We start from the raw sequence: 19,682 nt of genomic DNA on the forward strand, positions 1-19,682 counted from the left end.
ATGGAAAGGGCTTTGTTAAAGTAAAATGGGACTCGGATGCACGGAGTCCCATTTTGCGCATAGTCTCTTTTACTTAGTAAAGAGACTATGACCTCTTTACTAAGAGGTCATAGTCTTTCATTGTATATTCTTATAAGGTTATCCCTGAAGGTTAACGTACAGGATTTTTGTTGCTTTAAATAAGTAGCAGTGGAAATGTTTTTCTTACATATCATGCCTGTGTTTCTCTAATGAAATTGAACAATTATTTTGCCATGCTTTTCCAAGCAACCTTAATTTCTCCACATGACAAACTCTTTCTTTTATTTCCCAAGTAATTCAGGCTTCCGTTTTGATAATCCTTGAGTTCAGAAGGAGATGGGATTCAGATAAATATCATTTAAATATAGTTCGTCATGGGCTATTCACTGGAATAGGTTTTATGTCCTGTCTGTAGTATTTGACTCACCATCAAAGGTGCAATTTGTTCTCTGTGTTTTCAATTTAGTGTATCCCGAGTATTACATGGTGTGTTAATTTGAAATATGAGTACCACAGGGTATGGCAGGAACCACAGAATTTAATGTGAATGAATTGGAGTCTTAGGACCATGAGTCAGACCAGCCTTTGCCAAGATGTATTCAGTAGAACAGATCCTGTAGTATGAAGAAGGTGGGTAGGGATGAGAGGGAGGAAGGATATTTGAGAAACGCTATATGCCTCTCTTTGCAATTAGTAATACCATTAGCATATTAATGGCCTTAAGAATTCCTAAAGTGGATAATTTTGTTTAACTTTGTTTAATTCAATATTTCTCAAATTTATTTCAGTCAGTCATAAATATTTCATCGAGTTTTTATTACAGGCCAAGCTTTCTTTGAGAAAAACATGTAAAAATCCTTGTCCCTATGGAGCTCACATTCCAGTGGAGGACACAGACAGTAACAAATAAATATGAAAAATAAAAAGTAAGTCAGATAGTGCCAGGTGCTACGGAGATTAAAAAGAGAGAGAGAGAGGGGATGAAGGAGTGGGGTTAGAGGTGGAAAAGTTGGATATTTATTTAACCAGAGAATCTGTATTATAAATGAGTAATACTTATTAAGGCCTGCAGAACTAGAGTCTGCAGAAAACACTCTGAGAAGCAGTTGTATCCTCAGTCAAGAACCTTGGACAGCTCACTTTCTAGGTGCCTGTTTCACGTTTCTTTATAGAACATGATTTCTTTAAAAAGTACCCTATATCCTAAATGTATTTTTCTAAATTTGGCTAACAGTACCTGTGATATGTGAGCTAGTGCTGACACAGTACTTAAACATTTTAAAACCAGCTTTGTCCTTTGAGGGAATAAAATAGGTAACCAAAAGTCAGATTAATAACCACTAGATGTCGGTGTTACCATTGGGTAACAGATATGATCTTAAACCTCCTTAGCAGGCATGGTTGACCTAGATAATTTACTGCATAAGTAGATATTAAAAATTACCTTCCGAGTTTGTTAAAATATAACTGCACAACTTTCACAAACAGTTCCTAGATGATAAAAACAAATAATTTGGAACAAGATTTAAAGAAAACATAAGAATGTAGGCATATACCTGTTGCTCAAGCTAAACAGTTAATTGAAACACATTTTGTTCACATTTCCTCAGTGTCAGTTAATGTATTCAGGAAATCTCTCCTGAGCAACTAGTATGTGTCAGGTTCTCGACTAGGCACCAAGAAGGGTAAAATTAATAAGCTAACGTCCCTTAAAACAAAGGTAGTTAATGACATAATGTCACTTATATTGGTCAATATATAAGGTCAGTACATTTTTAGAGATACACATAAAGCAGAGGGAGAAGGATGAAGATAAAGGAGTGACATAACCAGCTATGTAGACAGTTCAGTGGCAGTAAGGAGGACTGATTTGCAGGGGACAAGTCTGGGGGCATTAAGGCCTTAGGGGACTTAAGTTGGCAAATGTTTATATTGACTTACTTCACAGACAAATTAGAAGCCGTCAGGTAGTAACTCTGTCAACATCCATCAACAAATCTGCAAAACTACCTGCATATTGACTATTCTTCTTTCCTCTCCTTTTACTATGGCATAGGTACCTCTTTTTCTATGGAAGGCTAATGTGTCTACCTGTCCTTTCGCCCTCATACCCTCCATCAGGGGCCTTGTGGCACTGAGCCTCCTTAACCTTCAAGATCTTCCTCTTTCTCACGTTCCTTCCCTTCAGGATTTATGCTCTGTCATCACCAATCCTAAAAAACAAAACAAACCAAACTACTCAACCCACCTATCCGTGAACTTCCGCTCTTTCCACAAAACTCTTACAGTTGTCACCTAAAGGCACTGATTACACTTCCCACTCACTCACCCCTCAACCAGCAGCAATTCACCTCTCTTCACACAGACTGCTCCCACCAGTGGCTACCATGTCTCCAAGTTCAGTAAAGCACTTTCATCCTTTACTTTGATGGTTTCAGAGCATCTGCCACTGTTGAACATTTCTTACTATTTGAAACATCATTTTTTCACAGCACTACATTTTCCTGGTTTACCTCCCTAATTATTAGCACTGTTTGTCAGACATTTCATTGCCTTCTCTTCCTCTCAGTTATTTAGTTTAGGCTCCCTTCCACCTCCTGGCCCCCATTCTCACTCTTTGCACTTTATCCACAGGTCATGCTTATCTGCCTTGCGTCCAGCCCAGTTCTCCGTCATTTCTCTCCTAGTGTCTTCAGATCCAACCTATTACAAATTAACATCATTTTCTCTTAAAACTTGCTTCTTCACCAATACATTCCAACTTTCCTGTTGTTCAAATTAGAAAGTTTGACATCATCTTTGATTTTTCTTCTTCTTCTATGACTACATCCAGTAAATGCACATACGCTTAAACTTATTTATTTACTGAGTGCCTACTGTGTGCCAAGTGCTCTGGATATGGTGGCAAACAAGGCATGCAGATCCCTGACTTCATAGAGCTTACAGATGAGTGGAAGAAGCCAAGAACAAATAGGACAATAAGTTACAGACAACAAGTTGTGATAGATATTTTGAAAAATATGTCGTGAATAAAAGTATTTAGAGTCTAACACTAAACAAGGTGTTCAGGGAAGTGATATTTAAACTGAGACCTCAAGGATGGTAATAAATCAGTTATGGAAATTGGGGAAATAGTGTTTCAGGCAGAGGGGAAACATGTGAAGGCATTAAGGTGGGAAACATTTACCACTTGTTTGTATCTCTCTGTGCTCAAGCCTCTAAATGCTTAATATGGTTAGTAAAGCCCTTTAGGGTTGTGAGCCTGACTTGTCCTAGCCCTACTTCTTGCTCTGGCACTTCAGTCAGTCGCTTTGTTCACATTGCAAGGGGCTTTGTTTAGTCCCCCCAATATGCTAAGCTCTGACTTTGAACCCTCCCACAAGCTTTTCCCTTTGCTGCTGGGAATGATCTTATTGGACTCTCTCCTTTATTTGGCTCGTTTAGACTCATTCTTCCGGTCTTCTCAAGGGCTGGCCTTGCTTGACTGGCAGCTCCACCCCCATCTCCTGGTAAGAGACTGTCTCACAGAAGCCCCTATGCTCCTCTTTCATAACTAGTTTTGCTCTTGTTTAGTGTTAATCTTCTACGCCACACTGTAGACTCGATGAGAACAGGGACTCTATCTGTATTTTTTAAAAGTCTTTATCCTCAGTGCCTAGTACTGTACCTGCCATATTATAAGCACTCAATAAAAATTTGTTGCATGAATGAATGAATAGAATGAATGAAAAGATATTTAAAGATAGGCAGATGTAGGGGGTCAGATGATCACCCACAGGTGCTACCCATATTGATGGACAAGTTTATGTGGGAAAGATATTTGGATCAGTTTGAGAAATTTTGGATTTAAGTTTAGGAGTCAGAATCTTCATGTGTAATATTCTCATTAAAAAAAATACAAAAAAAACCTCATTTGACTCCCCCATCCTTCCTCAGCCCCCATTTCATTTCTACTGTTCTTCTTGGAGAAAAAGTCCTCAAAATAGCTATCTCTAATTTTCTTCACTTCTGATGTTCTATTAACCCATTTCAGTGAGGCTTTTGTACCCACCACTCAGCAGGACCTGCTTTTATCATTGTCTCTAATAGCCTGCTTGTTTCAAACCCAGTGGCCCATACATCTTACTTAGGAGCACTGATACTGTTCATCCTTCCTTCTTTCTGGAAACACTTTCTCCTTTGGCCTCTGTGTTCTCTTCACACCACACTGTTCTTCACTTTTTTGCTAGATTTACCTCCACTTCCCAAACATCAAATATCGAGGGACCCGAGGTCTCCATCCTCAACTTTTCTCTACCTGTGTGTTTTATCCAATGCTCCAAATGCTTTGAGAAGCATCTATTCCCTGGTGAGTTCCAATATCATATGTGTAGCCCTGATCTGAGTCGGGAACCCCAGACTCACCTATTCAATTTTCAACTTGACATCTGCACTTAGATGCTAATTAGACATCTCAAATGTAACACAGCAAACGGAACTTTTGAATTTCCTCCGAAGTCTGCTCCTCCAGAAGTCTTTCTCATTTCAGTAAATACAACTCCTTCTGCCAGTGGCTTAATCCAAACATCTTAAAGTCAATTCTTGACTCCTCTCTTGCTCTCACATCCCGCATTCCATCTATCCCAATCCTAAATGCTCTGATTGTGAAATATGTCTCCTCACCATCTTCCGCATGGTGAAGTAGGCTAACCAGTCCCTTGATTCTGTCCATGTCCCACAAAGCCTGTTTCTGCACAGCAACCAGAGTAGTGTTTTTTACAGAAGTTTACCAGATCATAATACCTCTGTTTACAAAATCCTCCAGTGGCTTCTTAGCTCACTTTGCCCTTACCATGGCCTTCAAGGCCCTGTATGATCTATCCCCAGTCCACCTTTCTGACTTATCTCATTGTGTTTTCCTTCTTGGCAAAGTGTACTCTAATCACGTTGACTTCTTTGCTTCCCTTCAGTACTCCACAACAACTCCTACTTCAGACCCTTCGCATGGTCTGCTCTTTTGCTGGGGACACTCTCCAGATATTTTAACATGGCTCACTCCTTCCTTTAACTCTCTGTTCAAATGTTACTTTATCTGAGAGTCTTTCTATTAATACCTCATCAAAAAGAGACTTTCCTCACTTTCTGTCCTACCCACCTTAATATCATAGTACTTACCATGTTTGACACATAATATATTTCTTTATTTTAGATAGTATGCACATAATAGGCACCTAAATGAATTCAATCAGAATTCTGACTAGAATTTAGACTTACGGTTCAGATTTAGATAACCTATTATGTTTCCTTATACATGATTCAAACAAGGCAAAAAACTGAAAGCTTTTTCATATGTGTCCTGTTCTTCAGATGGCATGTGGACTTCTAAGGATAATTGATTATATGATAGGATTATGTGGTTCCTCATTTTGCGAAAAATTTAAACTCTTTTCTTCCATGTCTATTCCTGTGCTTTTTCCCGAGGTTACCCTGATTATTCAGACTTATTTAACCTTCTGAGCTCATTCTTCTTATTCTTTCAGTTTGGGGCTCCCTGAAAGTTTATCTGCATAAAGAAGGAGCAGCAGCCCTGTCAGTAACTTAGTTTTCTAAGCTAGTCTGATTCTTCTAGAAAAATCCTAAAAGGGTTTACCTCACTTTTTTAACCTCATAACATTTTCAGAACAACATAACATAGCAGAAATAATTTGTAAAGAGTTACGCAGTAATTTCCCAACACCTCTCAACACCATGTGCCAGCTGGTGCTCTCAGGGTGAATGGCTGGGTAATGGCTCAGTTCCCAGGGAGAAGGAAATGAATATCTAAGCAAGTTTTTTGTTTTGTTTTTCAGTGCAATTAAATTTCCTTAAGGCAGACACTGTTTTGTTCCAGCCTTTTTTTTCCCCTGGGCCTAGGATTGTGCCTTGCATTTTGTGGATATGCTAAAAATAAATCTAAGTAAATGAGTGAATAAATGAGTTAAAATTAGCAAAAGGAGTTCACATAAATAGAGAAGCAAGGTTGTTTTCCCGAAGGAGTGTTAAATATGATGTGTGAGATATGGGTCTTAAAACGTGGTCAGGATAAATAAGCCATGGGCTTTGTTCACTCATTTGTAAAATGGAGACAATGATACCTCATAGGACTTGTTGCGAGGATTAAGTGAAATAGCATGAAATACGTGGCGCATACCGGATACTAGATAAAAGTTAAGTTTTGTATTCAGTCCCCACCAGCGCCCCCCCCCCCGCCTTCTTATTCTTTGGGTCATTATGTAACAATACTAAGGAGTAGAATATTTATTTTATTGGGAAGAATAATGGGATTAAAGATAGAATTGAACAGGAATAATTATTTTCTTGGGCCATTTCTTCTTTGGTTACTTCATAGTTTCTCAACCTTATTTTGGGCTAGATAATGTTTTGTTGCGGTTTCAGGTTGTCTTTTGCATTATAGTATCTTTAGCTGCATCCCTAGCCTCTACCCATTAGATGCTCACAGTAGCCTCCCAGTTGTGACAACCAAAAATGTCTTTAGATATTGCCAAATATTCCCTGGTGGGATTGGGATAGAGGTGGTGGGAAATAACTCCCAACTGAGAACACTGATTTACTGGGACCATGGGATGAATTAAAGAGAATTTCCCAATAAAAGGGTGTCCTACCAACCTTAGAAGAAAACGTGATTTAGGCTGGACCCTAGGGTGACACAAGTAAGGAGGGGGCTATCTGATATTGTCATTTTTCTCTCACTTCTTCCTGCTTAGGGGCAATAAATGCAATTCGTGCTTGTTGTTGACTTTGGTTCCAGTTTCCTGAAACCGGCAGTTTACAGTTGATATTCTGGTATAATTATTAATAATGCTCCTTTTTATTCTCGGAAGTGTTCCTGTTTGGACAGTAAGTTGTATGGTCACTTTAGCTTATGTAGTGACCACTATTCTAGATGCTGGAAATGCAGTGGTAAAAACGTACCCATTTGGAGCTCATATTACAAGTGGGGAGGAAGAAAATACATGTGTTGTGCGATGTTGGTTAGTTATAAGTGTCATAAAAATGCAAAACATGGAGCGAGGGAGTGCCAGGAGTGGGCTAGGATAACCCTTTGAATAACGTAGCTGGGAAGACTTCTTCCAGTAGTGCCGTTTGAGTATAGAGACCTCATGATGTGCGGATGTGGATCAGAGTTCTTACGGCTCTCTCTAATCTAGACTTAAGTTAAAGGGGCAAAACCTTCACTTTAGTTTTATTTTCACATCATGCACATGAATCTCCTAGGCAAATCCAGGTTTTCTATGGCCTTAAGATTATACAATGACGATGGAGCACTATTAAAAATGTAAAATTACAAAATGGCAATCAGATGAGAGGCCCTAAAGCTTAATAAGCTTCATTAGTTTGATGCTTAATCCACTTCTGGGGTCAGAGCTAATCAGGGGACTGGGGGCAGAGCCCTGTCTGGAAAAGAAGAATGAAAACTTCCCTGAGGGTTTACATCTCCTCCAGCAAGCAGGGAGAGTGGTGGGCCTGGTGAGAGAGGGGAGGGTCCTGAGGCATCACTAACACCCCAGATACCACGTTTTTGCATAATATTGACTATTTATAATTTCTTATGTCTGGGTTATACTACCCCTACCCCTCACCAGTTACCCACAACATTTGATTGTGGGTCAGCAATTGTTTGTCATTTTGTGAGATAGTCCACAAAGGAAGCTTTGAGGAATAAGTGATTTTTAAAGTGTCATTAATGTCTCTAATGATGGCTGACAAGTAATTAGCCTCAAAAATATTCTAACCAAGTGGGCTGAGCAGTTAAACCTGTTCAGGAAAAGTAAAGGATGTCTCATTTGATAAGAAAAGAGTAGGTTCCATGCAGTTTATTCCGTTAAATGAGCTACTTCATTGTAGGCAGATTCAGAAGCTCTTTGTTCTTTCTCTTAAACCCCATAGCTTCGCACTATGGTCCTATTCGAAATCGGTCAGCTGAGGTCTTAACCATAATACCAGTCTTATCTTTTCAAAAGGATTGGATCAAAATAGCTTAGTTTTCATCTGAGTTTAACAGGGAAAATGGCCTGTGGCTGTCACTCTATAATGAGAACTTTCCCTAGTGGCCAGCACTAAAGAATACAGTGATGTGTTGACTTCACGTTTATCATCAGAAATTCTAATCTCTAAATATGTAAAAAAAAATCATAGCTCTTTAGAGAAGTGATATGAGTTAGTAATATAATTCACTGTTTCACCTGTGAGAAGAGCTTAATGAGAACTAAGTATTTCTTCAGACTAGGTCAAAATCAAGAGCAGTGGCTCATGTCGTATATCCTTAAACATCAAACGCTGCTCCAGAGAAGCAGTGTATCATGGAACAAACAGTTTATGTTCATGACAGGCTGCATTACTAGATATTATATTGGGAACAAAACAAATCAAATTTAGGCATTTGTACAAAGTTTGAACAATGGAATTTTCCTATGAGCTCTGAATTAGTATTTCAGCTACCAAACCAGAACTACAGTCTTTGTTTTCACATTTTTTCTTACATTATCAACAAGCGTAAAAAATATTAGTAGTTTTTGATTTGAAATTTTCCCTGATGGAAGTGTGTCCTTTAATATGCAAGGAAGGTGTTTGTGTTTGTCTTCTTTCTGTCTGAAAACTTGGAGAAGCTGAGTTTTTATTTCTACTTGGTAGATTATTTTACTCTGATATTTCAGTTGGCATTTTTTCCCTCTATCTTCAAATATGTTAGCATGTAGAATTTTGGAAATATCTTCACCAGTGCAAGCATTGGTTTCGTTATGACACTGTGCATATTTATCTGAGTGAGAAATGGATCTGAAAATTGAATGTGATTAGAATAATCACTTGTAGTAGTGTCAGTCTGCCTAGATGGGAATATAAAACAGTTTGGAATTTCTATAAAAAATGTTCTAAACAAATTGTGAGCAAAGCTAGCATGTGGCTACCTATGTATACACGTGTGTATGTAACAATTACAGACGGGAACTACTTCTCTATGTACTGATTGTGTCACAATTCTGCAGAGAATTAAAGTATCATACAACGGTACCAGGTACAAAATTTACACTTGGTTCTCTATTTTGACATACGTTTTCCCTAAAATTAAAAAAAAAAATGAACCAACTCTCTATGATTTAGTATCTATACTGAATTTTGAGGATTTCAGTATAATTAGGATTACTAGGTGGTTTAGGTATGAAAACACATTTAAAAAAATTGAATATTACATAATAATATATATATAAGCAAAAATTTAGAAGAAAGCAACATATTTAATAAACAGGGCTTTTGTTAAATAAGTTACTCCTTACACATAAAACTCTTTGAGGCACAGACTCTTAGCTCCTTCCCTTTATCTATTCCTCCCTTCTCACTTTGTAACAGAATCCCAGATACTAAGTGGATACAAACACATAGCTAATAAGTAGACATTTCTCAGAGTACCTTAAACTGGTGTGACTAAGTTCTTACCAATGAGGTGTAAACAAAGTGTTCTATGGTGCTTCTGAAAACTTTTCTTAAAAAGGAGGGGCCTTGCCTCTCTTCTGCCCTTTGACCAACTCATTCTCTGTCATATACGTGTGATGATTGGCGTTCTAGGATCCATCTTGGTTGACAAGGCTGAAAGCAACATCTCAGAAATGGCAAAAACTTGAGCTTGAAGGGGTTCAGGGTGTTTATGGACTTTACAGAAATGCTCTACCAACCTCGAACTATCAACCTCTGGACTTCTTTTGTGTGTGAGAAAAATAAAGTTATATTTTGTTTGAACCACTGTTGTTATTATTTTTTGCACGTGGCCCAGTCTCTTCCCAAATGGTATGAAATATAATCATTTAAATCCTGTTTTTAAAGAATATTTAATGGCATGGGGAAATTAAGGTGGTATGTTAAGTAAAGTAAATAAATTAATTTGTTAATTAACAGACAAATAAACCAAGCTGCTGACAGCTTTTATCATTTTTACTTTCTTCTTTATACTTTTGTGTATTATTAAAATTTTCTAAAATGAATATGAATAAGTAACACTGTAAAGAACATTTTTGTACATAAAAGTTATATACATTGTTGCTCACTTCCTTATAAAAAAAGTAGTCCACTTAGAAGTGCAGGGTTAAAATGATTTTTCATACATTTTGGCAAATCAGTATCTACAATGATTTAATCTAATTTGCCCTGAAGCCAGTAACATAAAGAAAATGCTATTTTCTTGCTTTATAACAAAAGAGTATTATTCTGAAATGTTAAAAATTTGACTATATATTAGCCTCATGTTTTTTCACTTTTTTATTAAAATTTGGATTTTTCCCTATAAAAATTATTGGTGAAGCATTAATAACCTGAACTAGATGTGTGAAAGAAATAGAGGAGTCAAAGACGATTCCAAGGTTTTCAGCTGGAGCAACTGGAAGTATAAAATCTGATGGAGAGTGGAAAGTGTAGAAAGAATCCTACAGACTAAATTTGGGAAGCATATCTGAAATTTAGGCCTTTTTAACAAATGGAAGTATAATTGACCTACAACACTATGTTAGTTCCAGGTGCACAACATAGTGATTCGATATTTCTGTACATTACAAAATGATCATCACAATAAGTCTAGTTACCATCTGTCACCATACAAAGATATTACAATATTATCGACAGTATTCCCCATGACTCAAAAATTTAGTCTTGAGTATGTTAAATGTGAGATGTCTTTTAGAAATCCAAGTGGAGATGTAGCATGGGAAGATAGATATGAGTTCGGAATTCAGGAGAGAGGCTTAAGCCAAAGATATAAATCTGGGATTCGTCTGCTAGTAGATGATATTTAAAATCATGAAGTGGATGAGAGCATCATGTCAAGGAGCATGTAAAAAGAAGAGATGAGAAAAAATGAAGCAAGAGAAGAATTAAGAGGCTGTGGTCTCCTGGAAGTCATGTGAAGGATTTGCATTAGGAAGAAAGGCATGATAAAGTCTTTCAAATGTTGATGACAGGGCGAATAAAACGAGGGCACAGATGTATTCAGCATGTGGAAGTCATTGGAAACTTAATGAGTGGTTTGGTGAGGGGTGGGGACCAAAGCCTAATAGGAGAGGGTTTAAGGGAAAATTGTAGGAGAGGAAACTTAGAGTGAATATAGACTGCTCCTGCATGGAGTTTTGCAATAAAGGAGAGGAGAGGAGTCGGGGCAGGAGCTGGCACAGAAAGTGAGGTCTAGAGAAAATTTTTCTTTGTTTTGTATTAATATGGGAAAAATAACATGTTTTTATACCACTAGCAGTGATCCAGGAAAGACAGTAAAATGAATGAAGCAGGAGATAGAGGGAAGAAGGGCTGGGAGTATATCCTTGGAGAGAATGTGATTAAGTATGCATGTGGAAAGACTGGCTTTAGAAAAGAAGAGTTCACTTATAGGAAGAGGCAGAAGGGCAGGTTAAATGGGTGCAAATACCAGTAGGTGGTAGATATAGGGGTGCTTGTTAGCAGACTCTCCTTACTGATTGCTTCTATTATGTTCAGTGAATTGAGAGGCAAGTTCATCAACCGGGGAGTGAGGGTAAGCAAAGAAATGTTTGAAGTTTGAGGAAAAAAGATCAGTGTGAAATATGAGCTGGTGATAGCGGAGAGTGAATGGACCAAGGAAACACAATATGAATGACAAGAAACACTAAGGGTCCACCTGAGGTTTGTGGTCATAAATTTAAAGTGGAGCCAGTCAGCATGGTTATGTGTTTTTCTTGAGTCACTTTCAGCTGCTTGGGTGCAGGCATGAAGTAGGCTGAAAATTGGATTTAACCTGGATTGTGGTTTAGCCAAAGGAGTATGAGGAAGGGAGAAATGACCGAAACAATTTTGTGAGAATTCGAGAAGATGAATATAGTGAATGTCCATGGAATTAAAATGGAGTAAGGAGAGAAGGAGGCATATTGAGTGGGTGAGATAAAAAGAATCAATGAATTGAAAATCCCATTTGGATAGAAAGATTGTAGGATTTAGGATACTAAAGGGAATGAATTGGAAAGGTAAGGGATGGTTACCTCAGGTATAACCGCAGGAGTGAGTAGCTAAGGTGGGGTGGAAGACAGGACAATAAGAGGAGTTCAGGGAACTGAATTTAAAAAAAAATCTTGAAACTTGATTATTTTATAATTTCATAAACTTTTAATGATAAAGTTGGAAACTTCTTTAATATCATCATGTATGAATTAAGGAGTTAAGGCTGTAAATTTCTGTTAGCATCCGTTTAGGGAAAGAAATAGGATATCTGGATTTTTTTCCTAGAAATGAAGAGCTGGAAAGTAACACTAATTTTGATGATAGTTTGATATTTTATAGGGTTGAACCGTACAAAATTGCCGATATTCAACTATCTTTAACCTATAAAATGGCAATTTCCTATGTTTAACGTATTATATGTATATGTATGCCTACAGTTATGTACGTGCATCAGTAAGGTAGAATTGCTCAAACAAAAGTAAAAGAAAAACAGGTCTGAGATTCTGTTTGTAGAAATAGACTTTCTGAAAAAGAAACATGAGTTTCTCTTTTAAGAAGAAGAAAAATTAAGGCAGAGCAGGCAGACAAGAAATGATTTTCATTTTGTATCTTTACAGTCTTCCTCTCTGGGCTCATTCTCAGCAGATTCATTATCAGAAGCTAGATGTCACTGATATTTTTAATATTTTGGTTATAAAAATAATACATGAACACATCTTTATTTTCAAAAGATGCAGACAGTATAAAAATTTATGTAGTAGAATATGAAAGTTATTCTCTCCTTTTCCTTCCCAAACTTCAGCTGCTTTTCCCAGAGGTAACGTCTGCAAAATGCTTTTAGTCTCCTTTCTATGCGTTGGTCTGTATCTAGCTATATATATAAACACATGCCTCCCCCCTCCTCCTCCTCCTCCTCCACTTCCCCTTCTCTTCTTCCTTCTCCTTTCACATAAATGGAAAAATAATACAGGCATATTTTTTAACTTGAATTTTTCATTTAGTGATATGTTTTAGAGAGCTTTCAACACCAAAACATACAAAGCTACTTCATTTTAAATGGTTACATTTGTGCAATAGTATTAATGGATCATAATTTATTTAACCACCTCTATTTATGGATTTTAGCTTACTAGAAATAAATGATGATAATAATCCGACTTTCAAGGAATATTGTGATAGCTGAAAATGTTAATATATGTAAAACATTTATCAGAGTACCTGGCATGTAGTAAGCACTCAAGCTAACACTTGACAAGGAGAATTTCTTGGCTTAAGAACACTCTCCTGCACCAGGACACTTGAAGCCCATCTTATATGGTTCTAGTGTGGCCCCTTGAAACTTAAACATGATGATGGTCTTCAGTAAATGAGTTGGAGATGTATTAACTATCTTGTCAGCATATTGAAGAAGGGGTCAGAGGAGAGGGAGGAGAGAATATTAGAATGTATTTTTTTATGGGAGATTAAAAAACCCACTACTTTACCAAAAAAGTCCAGAGGACCCTTCCTTCAATGAAGTAATGAAGAATGGACTTGTGAGGAGAGCACGAATACGGTCTGGGAAGCTCAGTGTTTGTTATCTTCTGAAGGCTGGTACTAACAGTGGAGTAGACTGCCATGGAACTGGACTCACAATGATAGATTCGTGGGAAATCAGAGGCCGAGAGGCATTTCTTAGGCACTGGAGGTGAGTGGGATATAATTACTATGATGGTCAGCAGGGTTAGAGTGGTAATCTGGTTGCCTTAATCTACAGTGATCTCTGGCAATGACTTAGACCCTGGTGTTTCTAGGGTGAGAGAGATGGGCAATCAATTAGGGTATTTCTTGACTTGTATAAAATATAGTAATAAAATAAAATAAAATAAATAGCAGGATGGAAGGAATCTGTTTCTGACACAATGAAAAATCCAGTGCCTCACCCTGGTTCAGAGAGTGGGCCTGTTCTCACTCCTAGATGTAATCAATTGAAGAAAAGGCCAGGTCTCCTTGAGGAGGATTTTGCAACATCGTTACAAGAATATACAAAAAATATTCCCTTATTTTCCAGTGAGACCTGTGGCAATTAACCAGGTTGACTGCATGTAGGAGGAAGGAGAAATTCCTAGGTTTTTGAGAGATGTGGGATGCAGAGTTTCAGTTGACACTGATAATGAGAGATCCAGAATGCTATCACACCTCCCCAGTTAGAGGTAATAAATGGACTCACTGATTAGTAAATCCAAACGAGTCTATAAGCCATCCTATCCCTGGTCCCCAAATGGAATTTCAGAGATTGACACTTCCCTTAAACTTAAAAGATACAAGGGTGGTGGTTTTAACATAGTCCCATTTAGTTCGCCTATGTGGTTTATACAAAAACAGATGAATTATAGCATATGTGGGTAAATCACTGTAAGCTTTACCAAATTGTATCAGCAATTGCTGCTGTTGCACCAGATGTGGTATTTTTATTGGAGCAGAAACATAACCTCTGGTACTTGATGTGTGACTATCGATCTGGTAAATATGTTCTTTTCAATCTGTATCATTAATGAGGATAAAAATGGGAAGGACCACAGTACATATTCACTTTGTTTCTCCAGAGCTATGTTATATACGTGGTTCTCTGCCACAACATAGTCTGAAAAATCTTTGATAATTTCGACATTCTACAAAATTATCACTATATTGATTATCTCAAGAATCAGACCTGATAGAAAGGAAGTGGCCAGTACCCTGGATGCTCTACTAAAACACATGTGTAAGAGAGGATGGAAGATGAGTCCTGTAAGATTCAGGGACTTGTCAAATAGGTGAAATTTTGGGGAATGGTTTGGGTGGGGGGGGCATGTGAAACATCCCATCAAATTAGAGAACAAATTGTTGCACCTTCTACTCTTCAACTCTGAGAAAAATGGACAGTGCTTGGCTTGGTACACTTGGACTTTTTTGAATTTTGGAGGCAACACCATACTTGGGAATAATCCCTCTAATGGCTATTTGATTACTTGGAAGAATGTTGGTTTTGTGTGAGGTCCAGAGAAAGAAAGGCTTCTTCACCAGCTCTAGGCCATTGTATAAACTATCCTGCCCTTCAGAGTGTATGACCCAGCAGGTCCAATGGTACTAGAAGTAAAAAGCCCCATGAGAGAGCTGTTGCAATTCACCCAGACACCTAGAAGAAGGTGATGCCTTCAGCAGCAGAAAACTAAAAATCAGATTTTGGGAGGCTGTTGAGCCCTTTTAGAGACTGAGTCCCTTTTCATGATGCATCAAACAACCATGAGACTGAAGTAACCTAGTAGAAGGGTTTGTCAGATCCACCAAGTAATAAGGTCTGGCAGATACATAGCAATTTATTGCATGATGGAAATTTATAGTAGGGATTAGACCCAAACAAGATCAAAGGACAGGTAAACTGATGCCTCTTCCTCCGCTTATACTTCATGGAACATTCCTTTTAGCTAGCTGATGGAGTAGCGGAGAAATTTGGCCCTGTAGACTGGCTCAGTAGTCTAGTGTGAACCAGATGGAATACTGGTGCACTACAGGCCCACTCAAGGGTAGTTCTAAAAGACATTGATGCGAGGAAATTATTTCATTGGGCAGAACTGTGAGGAGTATACCTAGTTTTCCACTTTATCTGGAAAGAAAACTGGCCCGAAGTAAGACTATGATTTCCCATACAGCAGAGCATGGCTTTGCTTGTTGGTTCAAGGCAGGGGTTGGCATGTCCCGAAAGCTATACCTGCTCCATTGTCTGTTTTTACATAGCCTGTGAGTTAAAAATTGGTTTTATATTTTTAAATGGTTGGAAAAAATTCGAAAGGAATAATATTTCATGATGTGTGAAAATCATATGAAACCCAAATTTCAGTGTCCATAAATAACATTTCATTGAAACACAGCCACACATTCATTTATGTAATATTTATGGCTATTTTTGTGCTATGGAGGCAGATTTGAATAGCTGCAACAGAGATTGTATGATTCAACAAATCTAAAAAATTTACTATATGGACCTTTTATAGGAAAAGTTTATGGACTCCCTGGTCAGTGGCTTGGGAGAAGAATGACTAAACTATTACAGGCAAGGATATTTTTAAAAGAGCTATATGGATGAACTCATGGGGATGGATGCATGGATGTGTCATGCCAATGCCTATCAAAAAGAACTCACTGCGGAGGAGACATTGAACAACCAGTGGACAGGATGTTTCATCTGCTAGATGTGTGCCACCCTTCGTCCGCAGGCACCTTATTGCTTACCATAAGGGCCCATAAATTGAACAGCCATGGTAGCACTGATGAAGGCTATGCATGGCGCCAGCAGCATGGGCTTTTACCCAGGATGCTGCAGCTGCTGTCACTACTAAATGCCTGATCTATCAGCAGCAGGGATCAATTCTGGGTTCTTGACGTGGTACATCACTGAGCAGACCAGCTCTCCATTTAGTGTCAGGTTGTTATAGAAGATCCTTTCCAGCCTGGTGGGGGGAGTGATTCATTATTACTAAAATTGACACTCAGTCCCTATATGAATTTACCTGTTCTGTGGTAGTGTAGTGTACTTGTAGTGTAGAACACCACTACGTGAGTTTGGAGAAAGTCAGACTTACTGATACGGGATACATCAAAACAAATCCTCAGACATGACTGTGGGATCTCTTCATCAAGCAGCCAATCTGATGAGTAGATCCTACTCTTTGAAATAATCTATTTTAATCTCAGCAATGGCTGCTTGGAAATGATGTACTGTGTAAAATTAAACGTCCTTCAGGATGCATTATATGATTTGACCAAATATTTGAGGCCATATCTTCAATACCTAGAATATGTGGATTCAAGGACAAAGGGGAGGAAATATGATTGATCCTTCTCAATATGACTTCAGTGACCCACTCTAGAAACTTGTGCTTTTTTCCCCCACAAATCTAAGGTCTGTGGATTAGAACTTTTGGTTCCCAGGCTTCTACCAAGGATACAGTTAGGATTTTACCTTCACTAAAGTTCTGACTATCGATGGGCAATTTATAATTCCCCTTTTTAGGGCCTGACAAGAACCCTAGGATTTAAGCTTGGGAATTCTAGAATTGGTGGTAGAGAAAGGAGAATATTATGACTTGCACTTGGCTATCGCTCTGGGTACCATAACTTATTCCACTAACTCTTTTGTATCAAGCATTTTTTAAAGACTGTGGCTAACCACCAGTTTGAAAAGTTAGTGACAGAGTGGTTTTAATGTGGGACACCGATGACTAAGAATGGTGCAAAGAGTAGACTGCAGCCAGTGCTTCAGTGTGCTGTCACATCTCATTGATCTACATCTGATTTCAACCCTAGCATGTTGGAAAGTTCTGTGCACACTCAGACTCACATGGACATAGCACTGCCGTAAGTGCAAGCTGTGCTTTTCTCCCTTCTTTCTGAAGTCATTGGAACACAGTCAGTGTGTAAGTCAGCCCAGAAATATGGGGAACTTAGTGCTCTGAGGGTGACCCTCAACCAAAGTGGGGCAGGAAACGGTATATAAATGTTCACTTTCCTATCTTTTTTCATGAGCAGTTTGGGGAGGCATTATGGGAAATTGAGACTCCATTGCCTACCACATCAGCCTCCAAAAATTCCATACCCTTTACATTCACTTTTCTTCATTTTCTGTGTCCCATTTCCTTACTCCTGTTCTCTGTGATAACTTTCAACGTAAATTACCTACATTGAAATGTCTTTCTCATGCTCTCCTTCGCAATAATTCAAACTAAGACAGTATCATCTGAAATATTAAATTTTAAACAGTTTTTATGTGGTCAAAACTATTATTCTTTTCCTTTATGGCTTCTGTGTGTTGTGCTTTGCTTATGAAGCCCTAATTACTTTAGGATTATAAAAATATTTGTTATATTTCCTTTTAATACTTTTACAGTACATTGTCTAACCACTGATCGATCATGTACTTTTGTCTATTTTATGAGATATGAATTCAGTGTTATTCTTTAATAAATATAGTCAACTATCCTCTCACCATTTTCTGAACAGTTCATTCCCTTTACAAATTGATTTTGAATGTCACTTGTATAATATACACGATTCCTACATAAATTTTATTATGGTTTATTGGTCTATATTTATATCACTGTGCTCATATCACGATATTTAATTATGTATAGTATATTTTGATATCTGATTGGGCAAGTTCTAGTTTTAGTGCTTTATTTTTTCATAATTGCTTTGACCATTTCTGTACACATTCTGTTCAATATAAACCTTACTATCAGCTTTACAAATTCTATTTAAAAATCCCTTTGAGGTTGAGATTATTGATATCACATTGAATTTATATATTGATTTGTGGATGTATAACATCTTTACTGAACTTTCCCATTCAGGAATTAATCTACTTAGGGTTTCTTTTTGACCCTTAGTACAGTTTTACTCACTTACTTATTTTCTTACTCTACATACTTATATTTCTTGTAAGGTTTATGTGTATTTTATAGGTTTTATTTCTTTTTACATAGTTTGTTAATGTGATCTTCTTTTCTATTGCAGTTTCTAGTTGTTGGGGAGTGTGTAGGAGATGTGGTGTACTAGAGAACTATTGCTTTTGTAAGTTGACATTGTATCAGGCCGTCTTACTGAAGTCTCTTATTTTATTATATTTTTTTGTTCATATAGGTGGATTTTCAAGGAATATAAATTATATCATCTGCAAGTAATGAGAATTATTTTCTTATTTTCTATTATTTTTACACATGGGAGAGTAGACACGTGTACTAAATGGACCATTTTCCTCACTGACTTTTAAAAAATATTTCCAGATATGGACCAAGCAAATTTTGAGTCTATATGAAGATAAATCCTGTGTTCAGGAAGACTAAAAACTGAAGCTAACATATAAGAATAGGAATCCAGTCAGGAAACTGAGCTGGGGAAGAGCCAGGAGTCAGAGAGTGACCAGAATCTGGTCTCAAGACACAGTAAGAATCAGCAGGGATCAAAATCAAGGAGCAGAAATTCAAGCCAAGATACAGGAATGCTGAAAAATTATTCCTTTTCTGTGACAGAGTGTTTAATTTGAAAGGCAGATATGAGGTGATCAGAGGTTGGAATGTACTAGCTGGGAATTGAGGTATTGCTAGAATCATAACAGTGGAAATCTATAAGGGATAAAGAAGGTAAAGGTCCAACTGAAACGTTCAGAATGCTCTCTACTTTTGTGGGATGTCCTTTTTTCCCTAGTCGTCGTAGGGGCTATAAACACACTGCATATGTAAGTTTTGCTTTTTTCCCTTTCTGTGAAGAGTTTGCACAGAGAGTCTACCCAGGATTGCTGTTGAATGGCTAAGGCTTGGATTTAATAATTGACTGCTAGTAATAAGCAAAGTAGAAACCCTGTAATTTTTCGTCACTGTTAATTATCATTTTGAGTAAAAAGGTGAAATCAGTCTTAACCTCCCTTCCAAAAAAAGATATGATTTTTTTTTGAGAAGTAGAGTAATATAACTACCAATCAGCTTCCTTATTTCCATAATATCAGGTGATATCTGTCAACTCCCAGCTTGAAGTGTAACTCAAGAGCCTGTGACTATAGTACTAGCTTAAGAAAATATTTATAATAGTCCTATTACTATATATTAATAATATAATTTAGAAAATATTATTTCATATATATTATCCCCATGTTTATGTTTATT

Source organism: Balaenoptera acutorostrata, chromosome 5, assembly GCF_949987535.1.
Source record: "Balaenoptera acutorostrata chromosome 5, mBalAcu1.1, whole genome shotgun sequence".
Classification (NCBI taxonomy): Eukaryota; Metazoa; Chordata; class Mammalia; order Artiodactyla; family Balaenopteridae; genus Balaenoptera; species Balaenoptera acutorostrata.